An 11,562-nucleotide genomic window follows, 5' to 3' on the forward strand; every position below is an offset into this window, starting at 1 on the left:
TTTTGTACGTGGATTAAGACCTTACCTGAGATTGGGGACCGAGCACCTTGTTTCTGCGGGCCGCTCTTTTCTGGATGTGGTGGATCATGCCCGCACGATCGAAATTATTCATCGCCAGGCCCAAGGGGGAAGCGATAAGAGACCCAGGCATCAGGATAGCTTCAGTGGGTCACATTCTAGAGGCCATGATAGTTATGACAGGCCCCGCCAGCGGTTTCAGCAGGATAGGTACCAGCAGGGTCAATCCATTCGGCCGATTCAGGCCGCTCTACCAGCAGTTGAGAGTAGTCAGCCCCGTTCGGGGGGTTCCATCGCAGGGCAGAGCTTGAGGGGATTGAGTCCACTTTCTTCCTACCGCGGACGAGTTATCACGGGTCGCTCAGCTTCAGGATGTTTCGATTGTGGCTCACTAGAGCACTGGGCTAGGGAGTGTCCCGGCCGGGCTAGACCGTTGGCAGTAGTACCACCTCCACCAGGAGGTATAGATCGGGGTCACGGCCGTGGCGATGGTCAGCAGGGTATTCGGGGAGGTTCCCGAGGAGGCAGGTCAGGTGGTAGGGTGAATGTTCGTGGGGGAGGCTGACAGGGCCACTTCTATGCTGCTCCGGCGAGGGCAGAGGCTGAGGCATCAGATGATGTTATCACAGGTACTATCCTTATTTGTCAGCAGACTGCTTCAGCTTTATTTGATCCAGGTTCCACGTATTCCTATGTGTCTATATATTTTGCTCCACGTTTGGGTATTCCTTATGAGTCACTTGAGGTCCCATTACATGTTTCGACCCCGGTAAGGGATTCTTTAGTAGTGGATCAGGTTTGTAGATCCTGTGTGGTGATTATTCAGGGGCATGAGACTTGGGCAGATCTTATTTTACTTGATATGCTGGACTTCGATGTTATTCTAGGCATGGATTGGCTATCCCCTCATCATGCGGTTTTGGACTGTTATGCCAAGACCGTTACATTAGCCATGCCTGGTATTCCCCCGGTCTTGTGGCAGGGTGTTTATAGTCGCTCACCGACTGGTATCATATCCTTTATGCGGGCCCGACGGCTAATTACATCCGGGTGCTTAGCATACTTAGCTTATGTCCGTGATGTATCCAGCAAGGCCCCTACTATTGATTCAGTTCCTGTGGTTAGGGAGTATACTGATGTTTTCCCTACTGACCTACCTGGTCTACCCCAGAGAGAGATATTGACTTTGACATAGATTTGGAGCCAGGAACTAAGCCTATTTCTATACCACCTTATCGTATGGCCCCTGCAGAGCTCAAGGAGCTCAGCGTGCAGCTTGAGGATCTTCTAGGTAAGGGATTTATTCGCCCGAGTGTGTCGCCGTGGGGTGCGCCTGTCTTATTTGTTAAGAAGAAGGATGGGACTATGCGGATGTGTGTTGATTACAGGCAGTTGAATAAGGTGACGGTGAAAAACCGTTACCCCATGCCCCGTATCGATGATCTATTTGATCAGCTTCAGGGTGCGATCATGTTTTCTAAGATTGACTTGAGGTCTGGCTACCATCAGTTGCAGATTAGAGCAGCTGACATTCCTAAGACTGCTTTTCGCACTCGCTATGGCCACTATGAGTTTCTTGTGATGTCGTTTGGGCTTACTAATGCCCCCGCAGCTTTTATGGACCTTATGACTCGAGTATTCAGACCTTATATTGACTCCTTCGTGATTGTATTCATTGATGACATACTGGTATACTCAAGGAGTAGGAAGGAGCACGAGCAACACTTGAGGGTTGTGCTCCAGACTTTGAGAGATCAACAGCTTTATGCTAAATTCTCAAAATGCGAGTTTTGGTTGGAGTCTGTGGCATTTCTGGGACATGTGGTGTCCAGAGAGGGTATCAGAGTGGATCCAGCGAAGATTGAGGCTATTCGTGGTTGGGCTAGGCCCACATCTGTTACAGAGATTCGGAGTTTTGTTGGATTGGCTGGGTATTATAGACGATTCATTAAGGGTTTCTCTACCATTGCAGCCCCATTGACCCGTTTGACCCGCCAGGATGTTCCCTTTGTGTGGTCCGAGGAGTGTGAGTCGAGCTTTCGAAAGCTTAAGGATTTGCTTACCACCACTCCTGTTCTGACTCTACCAGTTGAGGGAGAGATCTTTTCGGTATATTGTGATGCTTCTGGTGTAGGTCTTGGGTGTGTACTAATGCAGCATGGCCGGGTTATTGCTTATGCTTCCAGACAGTTGAAAGTGCACGAGCGCAACTACCCCACCCATGACTTGGAACTAGCGGCGGTAGTTTTCGCGCTCAAGATATGGAGGCACTACTTATATGGAGTCCATTGCGAGATATATACAGATCACCGTAGCTTACAGTACATTATGAGTCAAAAAGATCTTAATTCTAGACAGCGGCGTTGGATTGAGCTACTAGCCGATTATGACATCTCTATTCTTTACCACCCGGGCAAGGCAAATGTAGTAGCGGATGCCTTGAGCCGGAAGACGGAGAGTATGGGTAGTTTAGCTTACTTGTCTGCTGCAAAGCGACCCTTAGCCTTGGACATCCAGTATTTGGCTAATCGGATGGTCAGGTTGGAAATCTTAGATTCCGGACCGATTTTGGCTTTTGTGGGAGCACGATCGTCTTTATTGGACCAGATTCATGGTCGACAGTTTGAGGATGGAGAATTGGTAAAGCTTCGAGAGTTAGTATTACGAGGCGAGGGTGGCCAGGCTTCTATAGATTCGGATGACATACTACGGTTCGATGGTCGCCTTTGTGTTCCCAGAGTTGGAGACTTCATTCAGTTGATCCTTCACGAGGCCCACGATTCTAAATATTCTATCCATCCAGGCACCGCGAAGATGTATCGAGATTTGAGACAACATTACTGGTGGAGCGGTATGAAGAGAGATATAGCTGAGTATGTATCCCATTGTTTAAGTTGCCAGCAGGTTAAGGCGGAGCATCAAAGGCCTGGTGGAGTCTTTCAGAGATTACCCATTCCCGAGTGGAAATGGGAACGAATTACCATGGACTTCGTGATGGGATTGCCTCGATCATCCAGGGGTAATGATGGTATTTGGGTCATCGTTGATCGATTGACCAAGTCAGCGCATTTCTTACCAGTACGGTCCACTTTTACTGCAGATCGTCTAGCTCGAATTTATATTCAGGAGGTGGTCCGTCTGCACGGGGTACCAATATCCATTATATCAGATAGGGGATCTCAATTTACTTCCAATTTCTGGAGAGCCTTTCAGAGAGAGTTGGGCACCCGGGTTGATCTTAGTACGGCATTTCATCCACAAACCGACGGTCAGTCAGAGCGTACTATTCAGGTTCTGGAGGATATGTTGCGAGCTTGTGTATTAGAGTTCAAGGGTCATTGGGAGCAGTACTTAGCTTTGGCAGAGTTTGCGTACAACAACAGCTACCACTCTAGCATTCAGATGGCCCCGTTTGAAGCCTTATATGGTAGGCGTTGTCGTACTCCGGTTGGTTGGTTTTAGTCTTCAGAGCCTAGGCCGCACAGTACCGATTTACTTCAGGATGCCATAGCCAAAGTTCGGGTTATTCAGGATAGGTTAAGGACAGCTCAGAGTAGGCACTAGAGTTATGCTGATCGCAGGCGTCGGCCCTTGCGCTTCGAGGTAGGAGATCAGGTGTTCTTGCGGGTGTCGCCCTTGAAGGGCGTGATGAGATTCGGCAGGCGGGGTAAGCTTAGCCCTAGGTATATCGGGCCGTTTGAGATTCTGAGGAGAGTTGGAGAGGTTGCTTATGAGTTGGCTTTGCCACCAGCATTTTCAGCTATACACCCTGTTTTTCACGTTTCTATGTTGCGCCGGTACATTCCAGATGAGTCTCATGTGCTTCAGTATGACTGTGTTGAGTTAGATGATCGCCTAACTTTTGTTGAGGAGCCAGTTGCTATTCTAGCCAGAGATGTTCGCCAGCTTCGTTCTAAGTCCATCCCTGTGATTAAGGTCCAGTGGCGCCATCGTCCGATCGAGGAGGCTACATGGGAGACCGAACAGGAGATGCGGGAGCAATTCCCCAACTTATTGGACCCTCCAGGTATACTCTTGTCCTTACTTTCGCGGACGAAAGTTCTTTTAGTAGTGGATATTGTAATGACCCTCAAGGTCATTTTTTTGAAATTTTTGTAAAATGACCATTTTACCCATCCCTTTAGATGCCCCGAGTCATTTCTAATTGTTATCGGGTGTTGATTTTTAGAAAATCTTATGAAAAGTTAAGTCCTTGGAAATTTTGAGTTTCATAAGTTTTAAGTGTTAAAAAGTGGTATTTGGGGTCAATCGGAGCTACAGATCTCAGAACGGAATTCCGTCGATTCCAGCAGCTCTGAAATGTCTAAATTGGGTTAGGAGACTTTACGGAATCAGTTTTGGAGCTGTAACGAAGATTTGAGGCCTTGAATTGAGAATTTGAGGAACTTTAAGCCAAGGTTTGACTTTGGTCAACTTTTGGAGTTTCGATGCTCGGAATGGAATTCCGACAACTCCGCTGGATTCAGGAGATGGTTTTTGGTCTAGAAGAAGTGTTGGTTGAATTTTTAGAGGTCCCGAGTCCATTTTGGTATTTTAAAGGCCTAAGTTAGTTTAGTTGCGACTTTTTGAGTTTTGGGCTAACGAAATCTCGAATTCAAATTCTGATGGTTCCATCAGCTCCGGAATGACCAAATTAGGCTAGTAGCACTGTTGGAATGACTATCGAGTCAATCAATACGAGTTTGGGGCTATTTGGCACTTTTGACTTTGAAACTTAGCCTATAGTTGACTTTGGTCAACATTCTTGGAAAATGCGCTCGAATAAAAATTCTGACAGTGCGGTTAGTTCCGGAATGTCAATTTTGGTCAGGAACGACCTTTCGTTCGCTTCCCGAGGCTCCCGAGCTAATATCGAGACCCGTTGTGGAAAATGACTTTTGGGTGTGGGGCCCACTTTTTATTAAAATGATCTCGTATGGAAATTCTGAATGCGCCATTGAGTCCGGAATGTCGAATTTAGTGGAGTAGCATATTTGGTTTATTTTTATCTGATTCTGAACGAATTCCGAAGGTTCGTTCGGAGACTTTAAATTGTGGCTAAACCAGAAAATCTGCAGCAATAGTGCAGAAAAATTTTCAGATTTTCTCCTCAACTTTGAACCCTCATTTCTTGAGTTCTAGAGCTCCAAATTGGGTGATTCAAAAGGCAAAATTGTGAGGTTTTTCGTGGAGAATGCATTGGAGAAACTGAAAACTGATTTGGAGTATTCGATTCTGGTAAAAATCGTGATTTTATTTGCAGCAGTATCCATTTTCGGAATGGATTTTTGAAGAACTTTGACAAGTTATATCTTGACCAATATAAATCCGATTTGAGTGATTCCAGAGGCTATCTTGCGTGGAAATTTAAGGAGAACATCGTGGAAGTTTTAGAATCTATTTTTGGCACGTCGTTCGAGGTAATAAATTGATTTTAAGCAGCAGATTTAGTCATTTTCGGAATGAAATTTTGTTGAAAATTGAAAGAGTGTATCTTGGTCAATATAACTCCGTTTTGAGTGATTCTTGAGGCTAGATTGTGGGGTTTTTCGCAAGGAACGTCATGGTATAATTTGTTTTGATTGACAGTATTTCTTTTTTGAGAAATCGACGTGTAAGGAGGCTGCCTTATATCGTTTTCTTAGTTTAAAAATGTGGGAATTGATTTTTGATCGTCTTACGTAATTTCCCACCCCGAATTATGTTATAAATCTGATTTGTGTGCTTGGGGTGACGTGTAGAACCTGTTTTGGGGGTCAAATCTGGAATTTCGTATGTGGGCCCCACAATTCCCGTTTTCGACCCCAAAATTGGTCCATTTCCAAAAATTATGAAATTAGTGTCTAAACGACCGTATCGACGTTGTGGTTCTATTTTTGACAGCTTGGCAGCGTTCCGAGGCCGTTCGAAAGGGAAAAGCTCCAGCACAGTGATTTGGAGCCCGCGTGTTTGGCCTACAGGTAGGCTACGGTTTACCTTTCTTTAGATTGAGCCGAAATGTGTGAAAGCATGTTGAAATAGTTGGAATTTGGGTTGGGTAGTTTGATTGTATATCTTAGGCGTTAGAAATTATGCTTTAGGCTTATTATCGGGTTTTCGGATATTTAGAAGCATGTGTATCTTGTCGTTATTTGTTAAGTTTTATAAGTAGAGTTGAATGAGCATGTTATTGATACAGTGGGGTATGTTGGCCTTAGTATAGGATGTAAACTTGCTTTAGATGTCCCGGCGTCGCTCCGGTAGACTTAGATCCTTGTAGAATGGTGTAGCGGGCTAGTGCCTAGTAGTTTGGCCTTAGCTAGGCGTTACTCTTGCTCTTAAAAATACCATCATCCATAACTCGATATAATCATGACTTTTGTGAGGCGTCGGCAGCACTAGATTTCGTGATCGTTGACTTTGGCTCCGGTTTTAGTTTTGGCGGCATATTGGTTGACTCATTGGAAAGGAGATTCTCGGTACTATTATTGTTTAGTTGGAAAGGAGAATATTCGGCACCATAAGATAAAATATCTGTGAGTATCCGGGTACCCAGTCCCGGCCTCCATTCTGAATTATCGAGGAGCATCCGGGTACCCAGCCCCGGCCTCCATCGACTTGGTAGTATGACGAGCATCTTGGTATCCAGTCCTGGCCTCGATCATATCGATGTGTTACGACGAGCATCCGGGTACCCAGTCCCGGCCTCGACCGTACTTATATATTATGGCAAGCATCCGGGTACCCAGTCCTGGCCTTGACCACTTTGAATATTCGGGTGAGCCTCTGGGTCCCAGTCCCAGCCTCGACCCCTAAGTCACCACTAGATCGATTGACTCTTAGAGATTCTGGGTTTGGAAATGATATAATACTTCGGCTCCTAACATCGCAGATTCTTGGTTCCTAGCCTTGGTAGTTGTAGCTATTCTGTGTACTCGGCGGGCTTATGGGGGTTCGTCCGAGTTTTTATTTAACTTGCGCACGAGTGTCCCGGTTGGGCTTATGGGGGCCCAGTTGGGTATAGTTAGCTGTAGTTTTCATAGGTAGTACTTTTTTTTCCTTTTGATGCTTATGTTGACTCCTATTTAGGCTATTCTTCTTTTTCATATTGTTTTTACCTTTTCTGCTCAGTCGGCCTATGATGCCTACTGGGTACCTGTTGTCTTGGTACTCATACTACACTCTGCATCTACTTTCGTGATGCAGGACCGAGCACCAGCTATCGCCGTGGATAAATCGAGCCTGTTGCAGTCAACTTCGGAGACTAGGGTGAGTACTTGGCGTTTTTAGATCATTCTTGTCTCCTTCAGCATGGATGGCCCGTCTTTTGCCTTCTGAGACTAGCCAGTTGTTTTATATCTTTTTGGTCCACTTTCGGGACTTGTACTCGTATTTTATTTTGTAGCAGCTCTGTACTTGTGACTTCCAGGTTCTGGGAGGGATCTTTAGTTGTTTAAAACATGTTTTGGTTTACTTCCGCTTATTCATTCTGTTTACTTTTATAATTCAATGCTCTTATATAGTTTTTGCCTTCAAACACATTACTTGAAGTTCCGGGTTGACGGGTTGGCTTACCTACTAGAGGGTTATAGTAGGTGCCATCATGACCTACGAAATTGGGTCGTGACACATATATACCTCTAGAATCTAAGTATCTCCATAAAATCTCTGTTGAAACTTATCGTATGTCTTTTCTACATTGATAACTATCATATTTAAATTTAGTTCCTCTCTCTATATTGCTCCAACAATAGGTGGATAAAAAAGTGGAAACTATTTTTAGTTCTAAGGATCTGCTTGCTAAATTTTATAGAGACTTGATGTAATAAAGTCTAGCTCTTTAATTTGTAATTGCTACAGTATTCCTTTGATACTACTTTTTAATTTAATAAATATTACCTTATCAAAAGAAGGTCCTTAATTAATTAACAATTGTATAGTTTAAGCTATAACAGGATTAAAGTTTCGTTTACTATTATATCTCACCAACTTTCGTTACTAACATATCAAATGTCAAAAGCAAGTAAAGTAGTAACACATACGTAAAAGAAAAATAATGAAAGCAACCCCTGCTTTTCTAGGTAAACTTGAATAAAAACAATCATATGTCTTGTAGAAACAAACAAAAAAGAACTCCAAACTGAACTTGTTGCCTTACAATAAAAGCAAACTCTTTTTTTCATCTATAGTTCGATATTTGTATTGGAGTCTGATTAATTTGAATTCGTGTTGCGTAGGGTCTTATTTAAAGAGAATCACTCTCTATCAAGATTTTTTATATCTACGACGTGAGTTCGAGACCTACAACTCCATTCATGGTATAAAAGCAAACACAGTAACTTAGGGACCATTTTCCACCGACCTAAGACTAAGAGTAGGGCAGTTTAAGAAAAGAAAAAACAAATTGATTTTAAAAGGTTGTAAAACAAATTAAATCGATGATAATATTGTTTAGGAATAAATTCCCATTTCTCAGCAACATTTCTGGTGTGGTGTGGTTGGTAATATTATCCTATTTTGTTTTACTTTTTTTTTTTGGAAATATTAGTGGAGAATTTCATCACTTGGTGGGATGTAATAGTCAACAATGACAAAATCGGCATAAAAATATAGGAATAGGTCTTAGTTGTCACGATCCGAAATCCGGGCGTGATGACACTTGTTTTTTTTATCGGACAAGTCAGTATAACCCATTAAATGCGGAGATAAAAGCGGAAACGGTCTAAAATAAGTAATTTAAATGTCAAAGAAAAAAAATCTTGATCATTACAAACTCTCCCACGGACTAGTTATCACATGTACAAGCCTTATAATACAAGATACTGAAATAATTACAAGTCTCAACCTTTGTATCTCAAATAGAACAAAAGTAAAAGATAAAGAGGAATAGGAAAGATGGCCGGCATCAACAGCTACCTCTCGAATCACCTCAAAAAGCCTCGGATGAAAGATGAGAGAACGGGTCACTGTCTAGGCTCAGAACCTACATGTGTAGATAGCAAGGGTGAGTACCACCGACACGGTACCCATCAAGCGAACAACTAAGACTAAGTTAAGCTACTAAGACACGTACTCTTGTCATACCATCCAACCCCCAGACTACAACCTATACGAAAATCAGCCCAGTCTAACAGTTCTAACAGCACAGTACAAGTATACATATAAGTCTCCACAACAGTACAACTCTAGTATCAAATAAGATCTCATCAGTCAATATTACAGATCAAGGGGATATTGGGGGTAAAACAGTCCAAAATGGCAAAAGATGTATAATTCAATAAAATGTAATGCAACGTCACATATAATGATGGATGTCTGTCCTAAATGATACACATCCGCTACCTAGAAAACCGAAACCCATGGGGGCCACATATGGACCATGTATTCGCCGGAACCATTTTCCTTCAGCATAAATCGTTTCTCGCTGGAACCTTTTTCCTTCAGCATAATCCTCGAATCAAATTTCATCTCAAAATATCGGAACCAATGCAAATAGGCAATGTCCATGTAAATACAATGATGGAATGATAATATCATCAATTCACAATTTATATCACAACAACATATTCAAGTATTCACAATAAGTCAAGTATCAATTCATATCGAGCAGAAAATGCATAAATTCTCTCATTTGCCATTTATTATCCCCTATTTCAATACCAATCCGTTTAAACATCAAATAAACTCAACTAATCCCAAAAATCACTTTCCATCACTTCCAAACACGTAAAACACGAATACATGATCCTACAAGCTTAAACATAGGTTTAGAAATTCACTTGTCTCGATTTCAATCTCGAACTAGTCCGAAATCTGAACTTTACCCTTATGCCAATGTTTTGAATCAAGAAAATCTATTCAAATAAGTAATCCCAATTAGAATATGAGTCTAACAATACCCAATTCGATATTTTCAACATCGGGCCCAAAACTGATCCGAACAGCTCGAAATATCCGATTTCGAAAAACGAACAGAAATTCAAAAAGAATTACATGAAAATGATCCTCGAGGTGTCTTTTATATATATATATATATATAATCTTAGGCTCACCTATGTGGCTGTACTAGGATTCTTCTTATTAGTTTTTCTCAATTTTGTTGACTTTTTTCTGTAATTAAGCCATTTAATTTATTAAAAGAACTCTTCAGCTTTTTCTCAAGTGACGTTACTCTTAGGTCCAACATTAATGGTTGCAAATCTTAAATAAAACCTTGTGTAAGTTTTTCTTTATATACAAATAATGGCATCGCTTTGTTTCATTCCTGAGAATTTAAATCAAACGTTTTCGGGCCTTTCAATGTAGAACCCCTCGCGGCCGACGATCATCCTCTTTCCCACCTTCTGCTAATTATTTTTCTTTCTAGTTTAAAGTGTCCGATTTATTGGAATCTTTTCTTATATATAATGCTTTAATTTGTTCTGCAATTAAGAGTCAGATACAAACGTGCATGGCTACGTGATTATGATAATCAATTTGGATATTGAGTTATTCGCATTGGTTGCTACTCAGAGTAGCAGTGAGATTCTTGGTGGACATTTCTTGATTAATTCTTTCCGCATCCGAAATCTGTTATCTTCTCGGTGAAACTCACTCTCTCCATGAAAATTATTGGATAGTGATATGAGAAACAATTTTCTCAATCCTGCAACATCTATAACTAGACAGATATCCAATTCTGATGATGTTGTAGGTGGTTTTGTATACGATCCTGCCTATTATTCCTCCTTGTTCAAAGACGGGAAAGGCAAAACGTATTTTTACATGGACGGCGGTGTTCCAAGTAGTCCCCAACATGTTTGAACTTGGTTGTTTGCATTTCGGAATGTTCATTCTCCTTTTTTTATCTAGAGATTTAGTTTGTTCACTTAATTCAACAGGTTTGTGTATGGAAGTGAGTTCTGTAAACTAACCAGATAGTAGTATTCTTTTTCAAGATAATGCAAATGATAAACCTTGTGTTTAGTTGTCCTGCAAAGATAATCGTGTAAGTTCACATATTTGGCAATGCAATTTTAATCTTTCAATTAAAAAAATATAAATATTTGTAGCAACTAAAATTTATTTCCCAAAATCATAACTAATGCCTACAACAGTAATAATTCTTCTTCCCCCTCCCTAATTTTTCAGTATCCAAATTTCATCATATATAAAACTCAAACAATTTGCTTGCATTCGGATTCACAAGACCTCCAATCCAGTGTTTTCAAGGTCGCGTCTTTGGTGAAGCAAAGGAAATTGCGCTTGGACGATTGCAGGGAAAGTATATCCCATGGGCATATTATATGTTACTGTAACTACTTGGACATACGTCAACAAGCACCTTGCATATCCACCCATAAATCCACACTAAGAAGTTTATAAATTGGTGTTGAATCTTCAAGAAGAAGAAGAGATGCACCAGTACAAAAAAAAAATTGTATAAAAATAAAGGAGAGTAAAATTATGTTGAATTTTGTACTCCTTTTTTCTCATAGATTCATTAGCAGAGATTTAAGAAATAAATTCTTCAAAATATTCAGCCTATATATATTAGGCAGTAAATTGTGCTACCATCAATGGAAC

The 11,562-nt window shown here is 41.4% G+C and overlaps 1 long non-coding RNA gene across 1 annotated transcript; it reads left to right on the forward strand.

Moving 5' to 3' along the window:
- The first annotated feature begins 5,112 nt into the window (after positions 1–5,112).
- On the forward strand, positions 5,113–7,622 carry LOC129882785 (uncharacterized). Its single transcript, XR_008765827.1, has 3 exons — positions 5,113–5,438; positions 5,902–5,978; positions 7,204–7,622. It is a non-coding gene; the product is annotated as an uncharacterized LOC129882785 (long non-coding RNA).
- The last annotated feature ends 3,940 nt before the right edge of the window (positions 7,623–11,562 follow it).

This window comes from Solanum dulcamara, chromosome 3, assembly GCF_947179165.1.
Source record: "Solanum dulcamara chromosome 3, daSolDulc1.2, whole genome shotgun sequence".
NCBI classification, from domain to species: Eukaryota; Viridiplantae; Streptophyta; class Magnoliopsida; order Solanales; family Solanaceae; genus Solanum; species Solanum dulcamara.